The sequence below is a fragment of the Scyliorhinus canicula genome, chromosome 3 (assembly GCF_902713615.1).
Source record: "Scyliorhinus canicula chromosome 3, sScyCan1.1, whole genome shotgun sequence".
In the NCBI taxonomy this organism is placed as follows: domain Eukaryota; kingdom Metazoa; phylum Chordata; class Chondrichthyes; order Carcharhiniformes; family Scyliorhinidae; genus Scyliorhinus; species Scyliorhinus canicula.
In genome coordinates this window covers 183488764-183512194 of record NC_052148.1, presented here as the reverse complement: position 1 = coordinate 183512194, position 23431 = coordinate 183488764, and the positions used below count along the sequence as shown (strand labels likewise).

The following is a 23431-nucleotide window of genomic DNA, read 5'->3' as shown; positions in this document are numbered from 1 at the left end:
GAAGGGCCTGTTCTGTGCTGTACTGTTCTATAAACACACAGCGTTCAGCCAGCTTTCTTAATCTAGCCAGGAATTCTGTCACAGGTTCCCCGATGGCTTCCCAGCTGTGTTGAACCGGTAACACTGGAGGATTACGACCAACTTTGGGTCATTATGGTTCTTTACTTGATCCACAAGCTCATCGAAGATTTTAGCTTCAGGGGCTGCAGGATGAATTAAACTCAATAATGTTGAACGTCAGGGCCCCGCATACTGTCAAAAGGATCACGCTGTGTCTGTCATCCCCCTCTATGCCGTTGACACAGAAGAGGTAGTGCATGCATTCAGAAAACTGGGGCCAGTCCTCCACGTCTGCATCATAAGGCTTGAGTTTCCCAAACAAGGACATTTCCGGGTGTTTGCTTTTACTTTGTTTCTTACTGGAATTGTCGTCACGGAGTTTGGAAAAGTCTGCTCAGAATCCCATGCTTGATCCTCGTTGTCAATGTGATAATTCCAGGAAGTGCAAAGTGAAAGGCCAAACTGATTTTTCTTAAACCTAAAATAATGCTGCTACCGCGGACACAAAACAAACATCTTGGCCCATGACCTGTGGCATCTGCCCGTCCGGGTTTGGGAGCTACATTTAAAGTTCCCACTGATGAGCCCCAGTAGGGCAGGCCTCCGTCAGCTCACCACGGGAACACGTATTCTACAGAGTCCATGGGGAGATCAATCAGCGATTCCCCCGTGGTCCTCGTGAGGGTAATCACAATGTTTGAGCATACCATCAGCTTTGATGGTATCAGCTCCTCTCTGGCCATGGCTTCAGCTCTTAGTTAATGTAGTAAAGAGTACTGAGGGAGATAGGAAATGGTTGACCACTAGACAGAGGAAGAGTAAGAAGGCAATGCAGGTGTCCCCTGTGGTCATCTCTCTCAAACAGGTATACCATTTTGGCTCACGAAGGGAAGGCAGCAATAGCCAGGTTCATGGCACCGTGGCTGGCTCTGCTGCGCAGGAAGGCAAGAAAAAGAATGGTAGAGCTGTAGTGATAGGGGATTTGATTGTAAGAGGAGTAGACAGGCATTTCTGCGGATGCAAACGAGACTCCAAGAAGGTGGGCAGCACGGTAGCATGGTGGTTAGCATAAATGCTTCCCAGCTCCAGGGTCCCAGGTTCGATTCCCGGCTGGGTCACTGTCTGTGCGGAGTCTGCACGTCCTCCCCGTGTGTGCGTGGGTTTCCTCCGGGTGCTCCGGTTTCCTCCCACAGTCCAAAGATGTGCGGGTTAGGTGGATTGGCCATGCTAAATTGCCCGTAGTGTCCTAAAATGTAAGGTTAAGGGGGGGTTGTTGGGTTACGGGTATAGGGTGGATACGTGGGTTTGAGTAGGGTGATCATTGCTCGGCACAACATCGAGGGCCGAAGGGCCTGTTCTGTGCTGTACTGTTCTGTGTTCTGTGTATGTTGCATCCCGGGTGCAAGGGTCCTGGATGTCTCAGAGCGGCTGCAGGACATTCTAAAGGGGGAGAGTAAACAGTCAGCTGTTGTGGTGCATATAGGCACCAACGCTATAGGTAGAAAAACAGGATGAGGTCCAGCATGCTGAATTTAGTGAGTTAGTAGATAAACTAAAAAGTAGGACCTCAAAGGTAGTAATCTCAGGATTGCTACCAGTGCCACGTGCTAGTCAGAGTAGAAATGACAGGATGAATGAGTGGCTTGAGAGATGGTGCAGGAGGGAGGGATTCAGATTTTTGGGACATTGGAACCGGTTCTGGGAGAGGTGGGATCATTATAAATCGGATGGTCTATATCTGGGAAGGACTGGAACCAATGTCATCGGTGGGGGGGGGGGGGTTGTTTGCAAGCACTGTTGAGGAGGGTTTAACCTAATGTGGCAGGGCAATGGGTTGCAGGAAGTCAGAGGGTAGTAAAGATGGGACAGAAACAAAAGCTAGTAAGGAGAAAAATGGAAGGCAGAGAAATTGATTGAACTGCCTGGTATGGCAGGGGGTGGGAACCAGAGCAGTAGGTCAGCGGGAGAAATAACTGAGCAAGAGCTACAGACAAAGGCCATTAAGAGTAAGATGAAGAGCTGGCATGGGGTGGTTGGACAATGCAGCAGGGCCGGTGGGCTGAAGTGCACTAGTTTCGATGCGAGGAGTATTTCAGGTAAAACAGATGAACTTAGAGCTTGGATTAGTATGTGGAATTATGATGTTGTTGCTATTACAGAAACTTGGTTCCCATGACGTGGAGATGCTGGCATTGGACTGAGATGAGCATGGTAAGAAGTCTTATAATACCAGGTTAAAGTCCAACAAGTTCGTTTTGAATCACTAGTTTTGGAGCACAGCTCCTTCCTCAGGTGAATCTGGAGCTGTGCTCCGAAAGCTAGTGATTCGAAACAAACATGTTGGACTTTAACCTGGTGCTGCAAGACTTACTGTCCATAAACATGGTTGAAAGAGGGACATGATTGGCAACTAAATATTCCAGGATTTAGATGCTTCAGGCAGGATAGAGGGGGATGCAGAAGGGGTGGGGAAATAGCATTATTGGTTAAGGAGAATATCAGAGCTGTGTTGAGGGAGGACACCTTGGAGAGTTCAGGCAGCGAGGCAATCTGGGTAGAGCTCAGGAATAGGAAGGGTGCTGTCACAATGTTGGGGGTTTATTACAAACCTCCTAACAACCAGCAGGAGATAGAGGAGCAGATATGCAGACAGATCTTGGAAAGGTGCATCAACAATAAGGTTGTTGTGGTGGGTGATTTTAACTTTCCCTATATTGACTGGAACACACTTACTGAGAGAGGCATGGATGGAGCAGAATTTGTAAGGAACGTCCAGGAGTGTTTCTTGAAACAATATGTAAATAGCCCAACTCAGGAAGGGACCATATTCGTCCTGGTGCTGGGAAATGAGCCTGGCCGGGTGATCGAAGTTTCAATTGGAGATCATTTTGGGAACAGTGATCATAATTCTGTAAGTTTTAAGCTGCTTATGAAAATGGACAAGAGTGGTCCTCAGGTGAAGATGTTAGACCGGGGGAAAGCTAATCACAACGGCATTAGGCAGGATCTGGAGAGTGTTGACTGGGCGAGGCTGTTTGAGGGAAAATCAACATCCGGCACGTGGGAGGGTTTCAAATGTCAGTTGATTAGAATTCAGGACCAGCATGTACCTGTGAGGATGAAAAATAAGGGTGGCAAGTATAGGGAACCCTGGATTACGAGGGATATTATGAATCCTGTCAAAAAGAAAAAGGAATCGTTCATAAGGTCTGAAAGGCTTGGGACAGATGAAGCCCTTGAAGAATATAAAGCAAGTAGGAAGGAACTTAAGGTAGGAGTCAGGAAGGCTAAAAGGGGTCATGAAATATCATTGGTAAACAGGATTAAGGGAAATTCTAAAGTGTTTTATAAATATGTAAAGAGCAAGAGGGTAGCCAGAGAAAGCATTGGTCCATTCAAGGATATTGGAAGGATATCTATGGAACCAGAGGAAATGGGAGAGATACCAAATGAATACTTTGCGTCAGTATTCACCAAAGAGAAGTACTTGGTGGATGAGGTAAGTATTGGTCCTTTAGAGGATGAGAAGGGAGATTTAATAATGGGAGCTGAGGAAATGGCTGAGGAACTGAACAGGTTTTTTGGGTTGGTCTTCACAGTGGAAGACATGCCAGTGACTGATGGAAATCAGGCTATGACAGCTGAGGACCTTGAGATGATTGTTATCACTAAGGAAGTAGTGATCGGCAAGCTAATGGGGCTAAAGGTAGACAAGTCTCCTGGCCCCCTTTTGATGGGGATAGATAGAGTGGACGTTCAGAGACTATTTCCTCGGGTGGATATAGCTGTTACAAGGGGGCATAACTAGAAGGTTCAGGGTGGGAGATGTAGGAGGGGTGTCCAAGGTAGGTTCTTTACTCAGCGAGTGGTTAGGGTGTGGAATGGACTGCCTGCTGTGATAGTGGAGTCGGACACTTGAGGAAATTTCTAGCGGTTGTTGGATAGGCACATGGAGCATACCACAATGACATGGAGTGGAATAGCTTGATCTTGGTTTGGGACAAAGCTCGACACAACATCGAGGGCCGAAGGGCCTGTTCTGTGCTGTTCTGTTCTATGTTCTATGAATGCATCCCAGAGTGCTAAAAGAGATGGCTAGTTAGCTTAACTTCGGTAGTTGGGAAGATACTGGAATCTACCATCAAGGAAGAAATAGCGAGGCATCTCGATGGAAATTGTCCCATTGGGCAGACACAGCATGGGTTCATAAAGGGCAGGTCATGGTAACAAATTTAGTGGAATGTTTTGAGGGCATTACCAGTGCGGTAGATAACGGGGAGCCAATGGATGAGGTATATCTAGATTTCCATAACGCTTTTGACAAGGTGCCACCAAAAGATTGCTGCATAAGATAAAGATGCATGGCATTAAGGGTAAAGTAGTAGCATGGATAGAGGATTGGTTATTTAACAGAAAGCAAAGACTGGGGATTAATAGGTGTTTCTGTGGTTGGCAATCAGTAGCTAGTGGTGTCCCTCAGGGTTCATTGTTGGGGCCACAGTTGTTCACAATTTACATAGATGATTTGGAGTTGGGGACCAAGTGCAATGTGTCCAAGTTTGCAGATGACACTAAGATGAGTGGTAAAGCGAAAAGTGCAGAGGATAGCGGAAGTCTGCAGATGGATTTGGATAGGTTAAGTGAATGGGCTAGGGTCTGGAAGATGGAACACAATGTTGACAAATGTGAGGTTATCCATTTTGGTAGGAATAACAGCACAAGGGATTATTATTTAAATGATAAAATCTTAAAACATGCTGCTGTGCAGAGATTTGGGTGTGCGAGTGCATGAGTCGCAAAAAGTTGGTTTACAGGTGCAACAGGTGATTAAGAACATAGAACAGTACAGCACAGAACAGGCCCTTCAGCCCTCGATGTTGTGCCGAACAATGATCACCCCACTTAAACCCACGTAACCCGTATACCCGTAACCCAACAATCCCCCCATTAACGTTACACTACGGGCAATTTAGCATGGCCAATCCACCTAACCCGCACATCTTTGGACTGTGGGAGGAAACCGGAGCACCCGGAGGAAACCCACGCGCACACGGGGAGGACGTGCAGACTCCACACAGACAGTGACCCAGCCGGGAATCGAACCTGGGACCCTGGAGCTGTGAAGCATTGATGCTAACCACCATGCTACCGTGAGGCCCCAAACTCCATCCCAAGAGGGATGGAGTTTAAGACTAGGGAGGTTATGTTGCAATTGTATAAGGTGTTAGTGAGGCCACACCTGGAGTATTGTGTTCAGTTTTGGTCTCCTTACCTGAGAAGGGATGTACTGGCACTGGAGGGTGTGCAGAGGAGATTCACTAGGTTAATCCCAGAGCTGAAGGGGTTGGAGAGAAGACGTTGAGTAGACTGGGATTGTACTCATTGGAATTTAGAAGGATGAGGGGGGATCTTACAGAAACGTATAAAATTATGAAGGGAATAGATAGGATAGATGCGGGCAGGTTGTGTCCACTGGCGGGTGAAAGCAGAACTAGGGGGCATAGCCTCAAAATAAGGGGAAGTAGATTTAGGACTGAGCTTCGGAGGAACATCTTCACCCAAAGGGTTGTGAATCTATGGAATTCCTTGGACGGTATTCTCTGCTCCCGATAAAAATCGGGCTGGCCGTCGTATAATCGGCCGAGGTTCATGACGGCCTCGGGGCCCGCTCCCCGCACCTAATTCACCCACACCCGGGGGGCTAGGAGCGGGCCCCCGTCGTTCCCGGCCGCAACCTTGTCGCACCGGAAATGACACGGAAACGGCGCTTTTCTAATGTCATCCGCGCATGCACGGGTTGCCGGTTCCAAACCGCGCATGCGCAGATGACATCAGCACGCAGACGGCATGAACCCGCGCATGCGCGGTGCCGTCTTTCTCCACCGCCGCCCGGCAAGACGTAGCGAAGGCCTTTCGGTCCTTGACAGTAATCTTTGAATCCTCATTGGCTACAGCTGAAGTTCCAGAGGACTGGAGAGTAACTAATGTTGTTCCATTGTTTAAGAAAGACAGCAGGGATAACCTAGGAAATTACAGGCCGGTGAGCCTTACATGTAGCCAATGAGGATTCAAAGATTACTGTCAAGGACCGAAAGGCCTTCGCTGGTTCGCGCATGCGCCGGTGCGTCAGCTGTTGCTGACGTCACCACCGGCACATGCGCGCTGGGGGATTCTCTTCCGCCTCCGCCATGGTGGAGGCCGTGGCGGCGCCGGAAGAAAAACAATGCCCCCACGGCACTGGCCCGCCCGCCGATCGGTGGGCCCGGATCGCGGGCCTGGCCACCGTGGGGGCACCCCCCAGGGTCCGATCGCCCCGCGCCCCCCCAGGTCCCCGGCAGCTCGCTCATGCCGCCGATCCCGCCGCCGCCGGAGGTGGTTCAAACCACGGCGGCAGGAGAGGCCTCCCAGCGGCGGGACTTCGGCCCATCGCGGGCCGGAGAATCGCCGCAGGGGGCTCGCCGATCGGCGGGGCGTGATTCCCGTCCCCACCAATTCCCGGGTGGCGGCGAATTTCTTCCACGGCGGGGGCGGGATTTTTGGCGGCCCCGGACTATTCTCCGACCCTGCGGGGGGTCGGAGAATTTCACCAATGATCTTTACAGTGAAGGGGAGGTCATGCCTAACTAATTTGATCGAGTTTTTCGAGGAAATGATAAAGATGAGGGAAAGGCATTAGATGTTGTATACAAGGACTTCAGTAAAGCCTTTGACAAGGTATTTCATGGTAGACTGTACAGTAGGTGAAGTCACATGGGATCAGAGGAGAGCTGGCAAGTTGGATACAGAACTGGCTTGAGCACAAAAGGCAGACGATAGCAGTGGCAAGGTGCTTTTCTGAATGGAAGGCTGTGACAAGCGGCATTCCACAGGGATCAGTTCTGGGGCCTTTGTTGTTCATGGTGTATATGAATGATTTGGAAGAAAATGCAGCTGGTCTGATTAGTAAGTTCGCAGGCGACACAAAAATTGGTGGAATTGCGGATAATGAAGAGGATTGTCAGACAATACAGCAGGATATAAACTGGTTGAAGTCTTGGCTGGAGAAATGGCAGATGGAGTTTAATCCGGACAAGTGTGAGGTAATAAACTTTGTCAGGTCCAATGCATGTAGGAATTACACAATAAAAGGTAGAACTGTTGCGAGTACTGATGGCAGAGAGATCTGGGCATGCATGTCCACTGATCACTGAAAGTGGCAACACAGGTGGATAATGTGGTCAAGAAGGCACAAGCCATGCTGGCCTTCATCATTCGGGGCATTGAGTATAAAAATTGGCAAGTCATGTTGCAGCTGTACAGGACCTTGGTTAGGCCTCATTTGGAATTTTGTGTATAATTCTGGTCGCCACACTACCAGGAGGATGAGGATGCTTTGGAGAGGGTGCAGAAGCAGTTTACTAGGATGTTGCCTGGTATGGAGAGCATTAGCTTATAGGAGAGGTTAGATAAACTCTGACTGGAACGACGGAGGTTCAGAGGTGACATAAGAACATAACATAAGAACTAGGAGCAGGAGTAGGCCATCTGGCCCCTCGAGCCTGCTCCGCCATTCAATGAGATCATGGCTGATCTTTTGTGGACTCAGCTCCACTTTCCGGCCCGAACACCATAACCCTTAATCCCTTTATTCTTCAAAAAACTATCTATCTTACCTTAAAAACATGTAATGAAGGAGCCTCAACTGCTTCACTGGGCAAGGAATTCCATAGATTCACAACCCTTTGGGTGAAGAAGTTCCTCCTAAACTCAGTTCTAAATCTACTTCCCCTTATTTTGAGGCTATGCCCCCTAGTTCTGCTGTCACCCGCCAGTGGAAACAACCTGCCCGCATCTATCCTATCTATTCCCTTCATAATTTTAAATGTTTCTATAAGATCCCCCCTCATCCTTCTAAATTCCAACGAGTACAGTCCCAGTCTACTCAACCTCTCCTCATAATCCAACCCCTTCAGCTCTGGGATTAACCTAGTGAATCTCCTCTGCACACCCTCCAGCGCCAGTACGTCCTTTCTCAAGTAAGGAGACCAAAACTGAACACAATACTCCAGGTGTGGCCGCACTAACACCTTATACAATTGCAACATAACCTCCCTAGTCTTAAACTCCATCCCTCTAGCAATGAAGGACAAAATTCCATTTGCCTTCTTAATCACCTGTTGCACTTGTAAACCAACCTTCTGTGACTCATGCACTAGCACACCCAAGTCTCTCTGAACAGCGGCATGCTTTAATATTTTATCGTTTAAATAATAATCCCGTTTGCTGTTTGCTGTTATTCCTACCAAAATGGATAACCTCACATTTGTCAACATTGTATTCCATCTGCCAGACCCGAGCCCATTCACTTAACCTATCCAAATCCCTCTGCAGACTTCCAGTATCCTCTGTACTTTTCGCTGATAGAGGTCTACAAGATTGAGTGGCATAGACAGAGTGGATAGTCAGATGCTCTTTTCCTGGGGTAGGAGAGTCAAATACCAGGGCACATAGGGTTAAAGTGCATGGGGAAAAGTTTAGAACAGATGTGCAAAGCATATTTTTTTTACACGGAGGGTGGTAAATATATGGAGCGTGCTGCCTGAGAGGTGGTGGAAGCAGGTATGATAATGTAATTTAAGGGACATCTAGACAAATGGGCAGCACGGTAGCACAAGTGGCTAGCACTGTGTCTTCACAGCGCCAGGTCCCACGTTCTATTCCCCGCTGGGTCTGTGCGGAGTCTGCACGTTTTCCCCGTGTCTGCGTGGGTTTCCTCCGGATGCTCCGGTTTCCTTCCACAGTGCAGGTTAGGTAGATTGGCCATGATAAATTGCCCTTAGTGACCAAAAAGGTTAGGAAGTGTTACTGGGTTACAGGGATAGGGTGGAAGTGTGGGCTTAAGTGGGTCGGTGTAGACTTGATGGGCCAAATTGCCTCCTTCAGCACTGCATGTTCTATGTTTAATACAATGTTTTATTTAAATATATGAAAAGGCTGGGAATGGAAGGCTACGGACTCCACAAGTGCAAATGGTTTCAGTTTAAGCAGATACCTGGTCGGCGCAGGCTTGGAGGGCCTAAGGGCCTGTTCCTAAGCTGTATTGTTCTTTGTTTTTTCTCGTGGCCAGCACAATTCCTTCCGGTGGGTCAGTTTATGTTGCGTCACCAGCCCCTCCAATGAACTGCTGTTGCCTACAGTTACACCACCTTGTCCTACAAGGTAGACGTTTTCCAAGTTTGCGCTGTAAGTTAATATTTCAAAGACCATGGCCGGGATTCTCAGGTATCTGGCAGGCGGGCCGTACTGGTGCCAAAGAGTGGCGTGAACCACTCTGGTGCAGGGCCGCCCGTAAGGTGCGGAATTCTCCGCACATTCGGGGGCTAGGCTGGCACTGCAATGATTGGCATTGCGCCAACCGGCACCGAAGGGCCTCCGCCGGCCGATCCGAGTTGGTGCATGCGCAGGAGCGCTAGCATGTTCCCAGAACCGCTGCCGTGATTCCTGCGCATGCGCAGGGGGTTTCTTCTCCGCGCCGGCATGGCGGAGCTTTACACAGGCTGGTGCAGAGGGAAAGAGTGCCCCCACAGCAAGGGTCTGCCCGCAGATTGGTGGGCCCCGATCACGGGCCAGGCCACTGTGGGCCCCTCCCCCTCAGAGCCAGATCCCTCTCTGCCCCCCCCGAGGACTCCGCAGGCCGCTGCAGAGCCAGGTCCCGCCGATAAGAACCTTGTGTAATTGGTGCCGGCGGGACTGGCCGAAAACGTGCGACAGCTCGGCCCATCGCGGAGCGGAGAATCGCCGGGGGGGGGGCTGCTGCCAACGGCCCCGATCGGCACGGCGCGATTCCGCCCCTGCCAAAAAACCGGCACCGGAGAATTCGGCAGCCGGTGGCGGGGCGGGAGACAGGCGCCCCCCCCCCCCCCCCCCCACCCCCCGCCCCACCCCACCCTGCCCCACCCCCGGTGATCTATGGCCCAGCCCCGGGGGCGGGGAGCGGGGGGGGGGGGGGGGATCAGCTTTTATATGGTGTTATCCACTCACGAGACTGGCTCCATTGCTAAATCATTCAGCTATAAACAGCTCAGTTAGGAAAACGATTTTAAACAGCAGGCAGCATGAAGCTGGATTGAATGGGTTCTGTTTCATCACATACTGTACCCTTGCGCCTATTTTGGTGGCCTACAGTTCCTTCGCTTTTTATAGTTTGATTCACCTCCTCCAGTAAATCCACTTCCTCTTAGAGGATGAAAAGTTAGGGAGGCAGAAAGTGAAGAAAAGTATCGGAGTCCAGTCGGAAATTCTTACCCACTTTATGTAAAAGTTTTTTTTTGATTGAAAAAGACCAATCAGCTCTCCTGGAAAATCTCTTGTCCTTCCATCCAAGCCACATCATGCCCTGGATTCTCAGCTTCACAATGCGGGAAACGCCAATCGCAAATGGATGGAGAATCGCGGGTCATCCAAAAATCAAGGTTGCAGCTGGAGTCGGTTCCAAGAGCATGCTCCCTCGCTGGTGGTGATATTAATGTTTGTGCCCCACGCCGGTGCTTCCATGCCAAACCATTATTTGCATAGATTTCCATATCATTAGCGACTTGGACACTTCATGCTCCATCCCGCCCAATGTTCAACCCTCTTATAGGGACGTCTCGTGGGCGTGAATTAGTGCAAGTATTTACAAGTGGCGTCTGGGCGCCATGGCTACAGAGGGGGAATGGGAGGTATACTGAAAAAGCCTCAAAGATTGTCGGGATTGCTGGGAGGTGGCTGACCAAGTCGGGGGCAGTAGCGGGGAACAATCTGGTGGCAAGTGCGTGGACTTGGAGTGTCGTGCTCTGGATCAGGGTGGCGTCACGCTGATAGTCTATTTTTTAAACGCATCCCTTAGGTGCTATTTACAGGCCCCTAGCTGTTCACTCTGCTGGGTACTGCATGTTTGCTTTGAATGCTCAGACGGCCTCTGGTCATCTGGGAACCTACCTAGGTCACACCTCGGGACACCCTCATACCCCAACTGTATCATCCAGGGGATGGGCGTAGTCAAGCTCAATCAGAGACCCACCAGGTGTTGGCACTCCTCCAGAGGTGCTGTCCCACTGCGAGGAAAGCAGGGAATCAGCAGAACCCACACCAACTGGAATACACCTGCACCATGGCATTTGGTGCCCTCTCTGTTTCTCTGCCCTGGCCTCACCAGTGACCCCGGTACCTCCGAATCATCAGCTGTCTCCTCCTGGTGAGGAGGCACTGCTGACTGCCTCTGCCACACCTCCCAGACAGTGTTCAGGAGGGCAGGCTTGAGCCTGCGGCCCATCCTGAGAGAGAGTGAGTCTCTCCGCTCCTCACTGGATGAAGCTGTGGGTCCACCTCGGACACCCGACCTCGGGGGGGCCAGTCTTCTGTGAGCCACCTTGGTGGCTGCAGTGAGTATGTGGTAAGTGGAGCACTAAGAAACACCAGGGGTGGTATTCTCCCCCCGCCCCCTCCATGCCGGGTGGGAGAATCGGCATTGCGCTGTGTGAATCGCGCCACACCGCCCCAACCCCGACACGCGATTCTCCCAACCCCCCCTCCCCCGAAACCAGTGCCGCGCGAATCGCGCCGGGCCGCTTGGAGAATCGCGGCGAGCGGCAATTCTCCGGCCCGGATGGGCCGAGCGGCCACTCCGACACGACAAGGTCCCGCCGGCGCCGACCTCCCCGGTCGCTGCCAGCGGAAACTCTGTGGGAACGCTCGGGGGGGTGGCCTGTTTGGAGGGAAGGGGGGTTCCTTCACCAGGGGGCCTCCGAAGAGGTCTGGCCTGCGATCGGGGCCCACCAATCGGCGGGCCAGCCTCTCTCTCTCCCCCCCCCCCCCCCAGGCCTACATTCCGCTGCGGCCGGCCCCTGAACACCCACGCCATATTGCGTTAGGGCCGGCAAGTGTAAGAGGTTCCCCACGCATGCGCAGGATGGCGTGGCCCAACTGCGCATGAGCAGGATTGAGCTGCCCCTACTGCACATGCACGGGTTGGTGCGGTGCCCATTTGGTCGTGCCCGGGCCCTGTTCGCGCCGTCGTGAAATGCGACCGCGTTCACGACGGCGGGGGCACTTGGTCCGCGGAGCGGAGAATCACCCGCCCCCAGCTGTCCGTGCTAACTCCAGCCCCAGCGGTTACAATGCCCGCTAGGCTGGAAATGCTCTGAATTTGCACCAGCAGAGTGCCGGCCTATTTGCATGTCCCGACCCGCTTGCTGAATAGCATCACCAACGGAAGTGCGTATCGCGCACTGTTCAGTCCCAGCAGCAATGTCTTGCAAACGGAGAATTCTAGCCAATATTGGCTTGTGGAGGGAAGCAGGTGGAGTAAATAGGTGGAAACATCTTTGGATAAGAACAGCTGATACGTTGTGTTCCAATTTGTCAAACCAAATAGTGACAATAAATGTGAACTAACAATAACAGAATTTCAGCCAAATACAATATAATTTCCTCAGAGAAACCTTCAAGATGAACCATTTTGTAATAAAATGGTTCAGCTGCTTTTTACAGTGACTGCTGTAATTCTGTTGAGATTTGGATCACATTGGCAATTTTGTAGAAGATAGCAGCACTTGCATCTGACTGGTATGACAAGAAGATAATAAAGTGCTTATCTACATTAAAACATTGAACAAAAAATGACAGTCGGTAAGTATTCATGATACAATTCCATTCTTGTAATAGGGTTCTGTTCGAAAGAATGAAGAATTTTGAGTCGAAGTAAGTGACAGTAAGAAGAAAGTGACTGCGGATGAACGGGTGGAATTTGTGCATTAAACCTATTAAACTTGTAACATATCCCTAGATGATTGACTTATACAATTTCTATTCTACCTGAGTTCAATGTTGCTCAGCATAACTTTTGGATCTCACAATTCAAATGTTTTTAAAGGTCTGACTGTTTTACCTTCCAATGCTGTCTGTGAATTAAATAAAAATATGTTGCATTTCCACAAGCTGTGTAAGTGTTGTTTCTTTTGTGTAAATTATCCCCACAGCTTCCACCCCGACCACCAGCTGCTATGTTTTCTCTTCTAATGAATGGCAACAGAAGATTTACTCCAATCCATGAAACTTAAAGTGGTATAAAACAGCTGAAAGAAAAAGGAAATAAGAGCTTTTACTGAATCCCTGTTATATTGGGGGGCCACTTTTATTTAAAAAAATTAACATTTATACTTTGCATGAATGCTGTCCTTCAGATGCTCTCTTTGAAGGAGTCAATTAAGAACCCCAGTGCAAAAGTACACCCCCTTAAACCGTATCTAGAGGTGAATTATCATCACCAGTCCAGCCAAGTTAACCTTCTTTAGCTGCAACAGCAGAAATACATTAACACCAATGTGCATCACTCATATTGCTCAGCCAAATGTAAACATTTATCAACATCAGGCTGAGAGGAATTCAAAAAGGCACAAAATGTAGCATTTTTAGGTAGATAACTCTACAATCGTTATACTTTGAATCAAGTACAGAGCAATTTCTATTTATACAGTACTTTTCATTATCACCCAGTGTCTCAAAGTGCTTTACAGTCTATGAAGTACTGTTGTAATGTAGGAAATGCGGTAACAACCTTGCATACAGCGAACTCCCACACACAGCAATGTGATAATGACTAAACTATCTGGTTTCTGTGATGTTTATTGAGGGATAAGTGTAGTCCAGGGCACCAGATAACTTCCCTACTCTTCCTTGGGTACCATGGGATCTTTGAGTGGGCAGATGGGGCCATGAACACCTCACCAGCACTGTACTGGAGTATCAGCCTGATTTTTGGGCTCAAGCCCTGGAAGGTTTACTACAATTCATCTTCAAAAGGAAAAGAAGGACTTGCATTTATGTGGCTTTTTTCAGGACCACCGGATGTCTTGAAGTGCTTTGCAGCCAATGAAGTTCTCTCAAGATTTAATGTAATAAACAAGTATTCAGATACAAAAACAACACAATATCTGATGAAGGAACAGGGGGGGGGGGGGGGGCATTGAAGGAGTAATTGCTTGATGAGAGGAAGGCGGGAGTTGTTCATAGGAAAGCCTCTTTTTTAAAGAAAATCTGTTTTCTCCTCCTTGGCTTCCTGCAGGAGATGAAAGTTTTACCCTGATTGCCATTGTGTCAGGAACACAATAGAGGACATGAAAGCCTGTGGAAGTGAAAAGGACAGGAAGCTGCCATAGCAGCTTCATCCGTCACACAAAGACAGGGGCAGAAACACAGCTATCTCTAGTCTACTTTGCATGCACATCTGATCCTCTTTACCTTGATCACCCACCCGCTTGTGAATTTGCTCTGTATTACTTAAGGGACAAACAAAACAGGAGTGCTTAAGGAGCAGCTTGATACAAGCCAAATCTAATATAGACAGTGCTAACACTACTCCCTGCTGCCTGCAACACAGCTGCATTTATTTTAGGTATGTTGTAAATTCCAGAAAAGAATTCTATTTTGTTTATGCCCAACACTCTGGAATGCACAGGGACTTAAAAGGAGCTCTGAGAACCTATTTACTTAGCACAGCAATTATCAATAAAAATCTTTGGGGTAAACTAAGAACCAGGCTGCATCATGGATACTACTTCTAACTGTTCCACTAAGCAGCTGAGGTTGTCATTTTATGATTATACCACAACTAGTTGATTGGCCTCCCTATCCAGTGTAATTTTCCCCCTGATGATAAGGCATATTGGGTGCAGTGAGTGCTGCATGAACTAAATGCTTCACTTGACTGCCTTGATGATGATGGTGGAGCTGCTGTGGTAAAGCATCAAATGATTCTGGTTTCTGTCAACCTGCTTCTATTGATTTCTGCTTTTTGACACCGAAGAGCTGATGTTCAGTGAAAGCTACTTTATAACAGGAAGAAGAATTACCACTTCAACCCAGGAGCATCTCACTTTCAAGTGCAGCATCGACTATGTAGCTTATTTCCTTTTTATATCCTTGGAAATGTAATATTCCAGAGGTAAATTTATGTTATGTGTTCTTCAATTATATAAATGAGACACTCAATAGATCAATATTGCACCAAAATATTATCTCCTGTTGTCAGTGACATGATCATTAATCACATTTGATTGTATTACAATTAGATGGTTACTGATCATGTGACTCACGTAACAATATTGTGAGGTCCATTCTCTGGTTTTAGACTGTGCAATCAATTACATTTCTTTTTGGTATGAGATGGGTCTATTCAATGGACCAGGAGGATCATTTTATCAGTCTGTAAACCTAGCAGAGAGCATCACCTGTCAGGAGCATGAATGCGTAAAATCTATTTAAACTACAATATCTTTAATTGTTTATGTCACAATATAATGGAAAAGTATAAAACCTCCTTTGATCTCGAGCTGCAGGTGTGGATGTCAGTGGATTGGAAAGAGTTTCTATAGAATTAATTTAACAGAATGTTTGTACCAGTGGTAGCTCCACGTTGAAGCCACTTATTCTAATATTCCTTCCCTGGCAAAATTTCACATCGACATCCCTGCACCCCCTTCCCACAAATGGCTTTGCCACAAATATAAACCAGAGAAAATCCTTCTACTCTATTGCGTGATGTTGCTCTCATCTGACGACGAACCAGGGGCTGGTTTAGCTCACCAGGCTAAATCGCTGGCTTTTAAAGCAGACCAAGCAGGCCAGCAGCACGGTTCAATTCCAGTACCAGCCTCCCCAGACAGGCGCCGGAAAGTGGCGACTAGGGGCTTTTCACAGTAACTTCATTGAAGCCTACTCGTGACAATAAGCGATTTTCATTTTCACGATGAGAAGAATTGTAACCTTCATTTTTCACAGAAACCATGTATAAGTTATGAAATGAACTCCATTGTGTTACATATACAGTCAATAAAAGCATACATTATAATAAAATCAATGAATACAGTTAACACTCAGGTACAACTCTTGCTCCTCAGGGTTTCCAATGATGTTTCTAAACTTCTTTGAACTTTGCAGTTATGGTCTATGTGTCACACGAATACCCAGTTGTGCAGCTGCATTTGCAGTCCAGCCATTATCGTCGCTTCACTGGAGTGGAGATAATGGACTGAAATCACAATGCCAGAATTATGTCATCAAGCAGTGAAAATGCTTTTACCATGCTTTTGTAATGAAAAAACTGAAAATCAATCATGTTTACATTACATTACACAGTAGGCAGTACAACCTGGCATTTACTCCACTTCTGAGAAGAACCCAGATTCTAGATGAAACTCAGCATGCTTAAGCTCGAAGGCTGAGCGAGTGAGCGATGCTTATCTTCATAACTGTTTGTAATTTAGAATTCTTGAGTTGTCACATGGCATATCAAAGCAAGGCTTCTGTGTTGGAAAGTTTTTGGTCACTGTTTCAGGCCGCCACCAGCCAGATTGTGGACATTAGGCTGATTCTAGCACAGGGATAGTTGGTGAAGGCCATTTCTCTTGATGCCCATTACAGAAGATTAGAAGTGAGTCCTGGTAATTGAAACCTATTTGGCAAAAATCTTTACTCTGCGAGTAATTCAGCTGCCTGTGACATATAAAAAATAGAAATGACACTTGGTGCAGTAATGAAAGAGGCTATGATAAGACTATAATTCAGATGTATAATATAGATGAAGTTGCAATTATTACAACACTTTTCTGGCTGGCCTCCCATCATCCACTCTGCTTAAATTTGAATTTTTGCTGCTCATCCACTCATCCACTCTGCTTAAATTAGAATTTTTGACCAACACTGACTCTCAGTTTGACAAATGCTTAAATTTATTGGACGGAATTTCCGCCATCCCCGCTTCCCAATGACGTGTTTTGTGGTTCCCCTGTTGCCAATGGGGTTTCTTCTTGTTCTTCACACCCTCTACTGCCGGGGAACCCATGGCAAGCCTCGCTGTCTTGGCCAGACTATCCTGCCTGCGGAAAGAGCTGGAAATTCCCACCCATAATTTTCATCTATTTTATCTCTCTCCTTCGCCTCCTCACTCCTTTCACTCTTTGTAGCCTACTCCAGCGCGACAAGCGATAGGGATCTCTGCATGCTTGCAATTCAGGTCTCTTACACTAAAGGATTTTAATTGATCTATCATTGTCCTTTCAGCAACCATGGGCCTAATCTCTGAAATCCTCTTGAAAAAATCCCTTTGCCTCCCTCTCTTCCTATTTAAATTGCCCTTTAAAACTTATCAGCATGGATTTCAAAAGAGTAAATCTTGCTTGACCAACCTTGTTGAATTTTTTGAGCAGCAACTGTCAAATTAGACAATGTGTCACAGTAGCTGTAACTTTCCTGGATTTTCAAAAGGTCTATGATAAGGTACCCCATTATAAATGAATTAATAAGGTTAAAACCCTATTATAAATGAATTAATAAGGTTAAAGAATGCGGAATCAGGAAACAAGTCGCAGCATAGATTGCTAGTTGGCTTCAAGACAGAAATCACAACATGGGAAAAAAGGGTAGTTATTGAGAGTGGCAAGGTGGGAAATGGTGTTCAATAAAGAGTCCGTGTTGGGGTCACTGCTGTTCACAATTTACATTAACGATTTGGACTTTGGAATCAAAAACGCAATTTCGAAATTTGCAGATGACACCAAGTTGCAGGGATAGTCAATGCTGAGGCGTATGGCAACAAATTGCAGGAGGACATTAATAAACTTCTCTTTTTGGGCAGTCCATCAGAGTCGAGGATGACTCCTTCCATTCTGGGGAGGTGGGTTGTGCAGTGGCTGAATAATCCATTCCTGGATGCGCAGACTCTGCCACAGGTTGGTGGCCGGTGGTGTTTGATGAGGTGGATGTGGGGACACCCTGGATTCTGCACTCTCTTTCCGCTGTTTAATCTTGGCCTCTGCATGTTCCACCCTATGACACTCGAGGTGATTGGTGTCTTCACCGATGCTTCTTCTCCAGTTTGTGTGTTCTAAGGCAAGCGATTCCCATGTGTCGATGGGGATGTAGAATTTATTTAGGGAGGCTGTTAGAGTATCCTTGTAGCATTCCCTCTGACCTCCTAATGATTTCTTTCCAGCGAAGCTCGGAGTAGAGCACTTGTGTCGGGCATGCGGAAATGTGACCTGCCCATCGCATCTGGCCGAGGCACGACTAGTGCTTCGGTACCGGGGACTTTGGCTTGGGAAAGGACTCTTACGTTAGTTCACCTATCCTGCCAGTGTATTTGCAGAATTTTGCGTAGGCAATGTTGATGCTATCTCTTCTGGGCTTTGAGGTGTTTGCTGTACATTGTCCATGTTTCTGATGCATATAGGAGGACGGAGTCCATTGCTCTTCTGCAGACCATGAGCTTGGTGCCAGATTTGAGGTTTCGGTCTTCAAGCACACTGTCCTCCAGGCGTCTGAAGACTGCACTGGCACATTGGAGTAGATGCTGGATTTCATCATCGATGTCTGCTTGCGTGAGAGGAGGCTCTGGGGTATGGGAAATGATATCCATATTGTCTAAGGGATCACCATGGATCTTGATGGTCGAGGGGCAGTGTTATGTGGCAGAAGCGGTCGAGAACCTTTGTTTTCCAGATGTTTAGTCTGTGGTCCATTCTCTCATATGCCTCGGTAATAAATTTACAGAATGGATAAATATCTGGCAAATGAAGCTCAATACAGAAAAATGTGAGGTAGTACATTTTGGTAAAAAGAATAGGAATTTACTCACAAGGTGCAAATATAGTTGGGATAAAGGAACAGAGGGGTTTCAGGGTACAAATACATTAATTGGTAAAAGTTGCCTTATTGGTAAATGATGAGACCATCAATTCACACGACACGTTGTTAGAAGTGAACAGTGGTTTTAATTGTATTACAACAGAGCCTGCCTGTGACAAGATGAACTCCAGATGAACTGGCAGGCAGGCTCTCAGCATCAACCTTTATACTTCCGGTTAGGGGAAGGAGCCGTGGGTGGAGCCCAGTACAAACTCCCGTACACTCCCAGTGCATCTCCCCTAGTGGCAGAGCAGCGCAACTGCTCGTGTGCTGACCTTACAGAGACATAGCACAACATGTGTAATACAGTGTGAATTACGCTACTGTGATTCACCACCGTAAACAAGATCATCAAAAAGAAAAACAAACATGAGGATTTGGGTGAAATTTTCCAGCCCTTCCTTGTGGCAGGATTTTACAGTTCAGCACGTGCGCGGAATATGAATCGCCATCGATTTCAGCGGGGCCAGAAGATCCAGCCGCTGACCGATGGCAAACCACCTCCACCATGGGAAAACCCGGCACAAGAGGGAGAGGGCTGGAGAATTCCATCCTTTATGTCGAGAAGGTTAAAATTGAAAAGTCAGGAAGTTTTTGTCTCAAATTGTGATGACACCGTACTTGTCATAATTGTGTGCAGTTCAGGTCACCATATTAGAAAAAAGAATTTAGAGACTCTGGACAAGGATAATACCAGAAATGCATATGTATACATATCAGGTAAGAATTGGCAGGCTGGGTCTGTTTGCTCTTGATAAAAAGAAGGCCGAGGATGTAACCAAATAAAGGTATTTAAAATTATGGAAGGCTATAGTGGATACAGAGAGAATGTTTTCACTTTATTCTAACTGGAGGCCATCGATATAAAATCAAGAAATGCAATAGGGGATTCAGAAGGAACTTCTTTACCCAAAGAGTATTGGGGAAGAGGGAGGTAGGTATTGAGGAAAGGGGGAGGGTATTGGGGAACTCACTACCACAGGGAGTGGTTGAAGCAAGGCGGTGGTGTAGTGGTATTGTCACTGGACTAGTCATTCAGAGATCCAGAGGGTAATGATGATATATTAAGCTAAGGAAAGATTGGAGAACGCTCAAGTGGAACATGGGGCGGGGGGGGGGGGCAAGGTGGGCGCACGGTGACACAGTGATTAGTACTGCTGCCTCACAGCGCCAGGGACCTGGGTTCAAATTCCGACTACGGGTGACTGTCTGTGTGGAGTTTGCACTTTCTCCCCGTGTCTGCGTGGATTTTCTCCGGGTGCTCCAATTTCCTCACACAGCCCAAAGAAGTTCAGGTTGGTTGGATTGGCCACGATAAATTTCCCCTTAGAGTCCAAAATGTTAGGTGGGGTTGCTGGGTTATGGAGATAGGTTGTAGGTGTGGGCTTAAGTAGGGTGCTCTTCCCAAGGACCGGTGCAAGCTAGATGGGCCGAATAGCCTCCTTATGCAGTGTAGAGATCCTATGACCTGGGCAGCACGGTAGCATTGTGGATAGCACAATTGCTTCACAGCTCCAGGGTCCCAGGTTCGATTCCGGCTTGATCACTGTCTGTGCGGAGTCTGCACATCCTCCCAGTGTGTGCATGGGTTTTCTCCGGGTACTCCGGTTTCCTCCCACAGTCCAAAGATGTGCAGGTTAGGTGGATTGGCCATGCTAAATTGCCCATAGTATCCAAAATTGCCCTTAGTGTTGGGTGGGGTTACTGGATTATGGGGATAGGGTGGAGGTGTGGACCTTGGGTGGGGTGCTCTTTCCAAGAGCCGGTGCAGACTCGATGGACTGAATGGCCTCCTTCTGCATTGTAATTCTATGTCTATGGCTGGCATGGACTAATTGAGCTGAATGGCTTATTTCTGTGCCCTATATTCTATGTAATCCTCCTATGTGCTATGTGCACTTCTTTGATCAAGCTTTTGGTATCTTCCTCTGTGATTCAATGTTTTTGTTGACATTGCTCTTGCAGAGCATCTTGGAATGTTTTACTGCATTAAATCCACTATATAAATATAAGTTGACATTGTTGTTGTTATATATCCAGCCCTTCCATCTGTCATCTAAATGATTTTTTGATTTGATTTATTATTGTCACATGTATCAGTATACATTGAAAAGTATTGTTTCTTGCATGCTTTACAAACATAGCATACCGTACATAGGGAAGGAAGGAGAGACTGCAGAATATAATGTTCTAGTTATAGCAAGGTGTAGAGAAACAATCAACTTAATATGAGGTAGATCCATTCAAAAGTCTGATGGCAGCAGGGAAGAAGCTGTTCTTGAGTCGGTTGGTGCGTGACCTCAAACTTTGGTATCTTTTTCCTGACGGAAGGAAGTGGAAAAGAGCATGTCCGGGGTGCGTGGGATCCTTAATTATGCTGGCTGCCTTTCTGAGGCAGCGGGAATAATAGATAGATGCAATGGATGGGAGGCTGGTTTGCGAGATGGACTGGGTTACATTCACGACCTTTTGTAGTTTCCTGCAGTCTTGGGCAGAGCAGGCTCCATACCAAGCTGTGATACAACCAGAAAGAATGCTTTCTGTGGTGCATCTGTAGAAGTTGGTGAGGGTCGTAGCTGACATGCCAAATTTCCTTACTCTGCTGAGAAAGTAGAGTCGTTAGTGGGCTTTCTTAACTATAGTGTCTGCATGGAGGGACCAGCAAAGGCTGTTGGTGATCTGTACACCTAAAAACCTGAACCTCTCGACCCTTTCTACTTCGTTCCCATTGATGTAGACAGGGGCACGTTCTCCACTACGCTTCCTGATAACTCCTTCGTTTTGTTGACATTGAGAGAGAGATTATTGCCGTCGCACCAGTTCACCAGATTCTCTATCTCATTCCTGAACTCTGTCTCGTCATTATTTAAAAGCCGACCCATTACGGTGGTGTCATCAGCAAATTTGAAATGTGCACCACAAGTGAACAAACCAGAGAATGCAGAACAACAGGAGAACTAATTGCGACAGGATTCTCAATTTTGTTTGTTGTTGTGCTGCATGTGCACTATTTCTGCAAAGTAAATTGGAAGTGTGATAAACTGAGCATATCTATCTGATACGAGTAGCCATGACATTAACAGTAATGGTGTCTGTCATAGCCAGCGCTGATGCAGATGTGATGAAGATGCTGATTCACTGAAAATGGGTATTCGTAATTATAAATGAATGCAGAAACAAGCAAGGCCATTTATCTATGAGCTTCAAGCCGTCAACTGTAATCCTTGTACCTGTTCAGTAATTATAACTTGAATCATTCTGTAAAATCAGATTAGGATGCAATCCCTGACAGTACAACAGTCCTCAAGGTTATATGCATGGCATTGTGAATGTGTAAGTATGTGATTTTACACTATTCTAAAATTATGAGAGCCTGGAAATCGGATGTGGTTGTAAATAGCAGCATTAAAGCACCTGTAGAATTGAGTCCATATCCATGTTTATGAATTTCCTTTTTTGAAGCTTCCATTGTACATTAATATAAAATCTCAGTTCTCATTATACTTCAGTTGAGATAGTCTTGTGCAATGTATTTCAATTTCCTGCTGCACTCTGAATTCAACCGCTCATCCACGTCTTGTTATTGGCCGAGCATTTGCTGAGGATAGAATGGTGTGTGCAACAATGTGCAAATTGGTCAGCAACACATAGTAAGAAAGATGTAGTTTGTGAATTATGAGACTGCCCTCGAAAACTGCAAGCCAGTGAACAAAGTCTTTCCTGGCGTGAGGCGACTGCGGATCCAGGTGCAGACGGTCAGGCTTGATTCTGATGTCCATGGTGTACGGAAAATCACACAGCAATAAATTGTGGCGCTAACAATTGCAGTCAAAGACGAGAGACAAGTTCAATCGAGGCTTTATTGCTGTGTGATGCTATTCCTCCGGCTGCAACTGAAGACTAGAGTCTGAGTGACTTACACGCATATTTATACACAAGCTCCCTGTGGGCGGAGCTAGCCGACAGGGGCTTCCTGGAGGAACCTGTATTACAGGTACAACAATACATCCCCCTACTGCAAGTATGCATATCTACAGTGGTTATCACCACACTGACCTACAAAATAAACAAATAACATTGTGGAGTTTCACTCTTTTAGGTTGGATATTATTGTTGGAGATTTCTTTAAATGTCAAATTTCAATTTTTTTCGTACTTTCCTTGCTGTCTCTTTTTTTCTCTCTTTTACCCAATATTTCATTTCCTCTCACCCAAAAGCCAAAGGCTGCAGATTGTGAAATAAAAGCAGAAATTGCGGTTTTCACAAAGCATATTGTGCTTTTCTTTCATTCCTTCAAGTTAAGCTTTATTTCTGTACCTAATTCGGCATTAAATTCACTCCATTAATTCATCCTCTTTCACAGACTTTCCCTTTATTTCTTTATTCCATAATTTCATTGGCCAAGTCCCGTTTAGTCCTGTTTGTCCACCAAGGCACAGACACAAGTGATGGAATTACTAAAATTAGGGCAGCTCCAGAAACCAGGAAATGGGGAGGGACAAGGTCTGGGAGTGGTTTGTAAATGAGGATGAGTTTTTTGAAAGTCATTTTTTGCTTGCCTGAGAGCTGGACTGTTGCCAGGGAGAGAAGAGTGGGTAGCTCAGGATCACAGTTTTGAGCAGAGGTCAAAGACCGTAGGGTGTGATCTACCAGCTACATTGTGTCCAAA

At 46.9% G+C, this 23431-nt stretch overlaps 1 protein-coding gene across 13 annotated transcripts in view; it reads left to right on the top strand.

The window, feature by feature from the left end:
- Positions 1–23431, top strand: part of ndst3 (N-deacetylase/N-sulfotransferase (heparan glucosaminyl) 3) — a 1441915-nt gene that overhangs the window by 798902 nt on the left and 619582 nt on the right. The window lies entirely within an intron of this gene.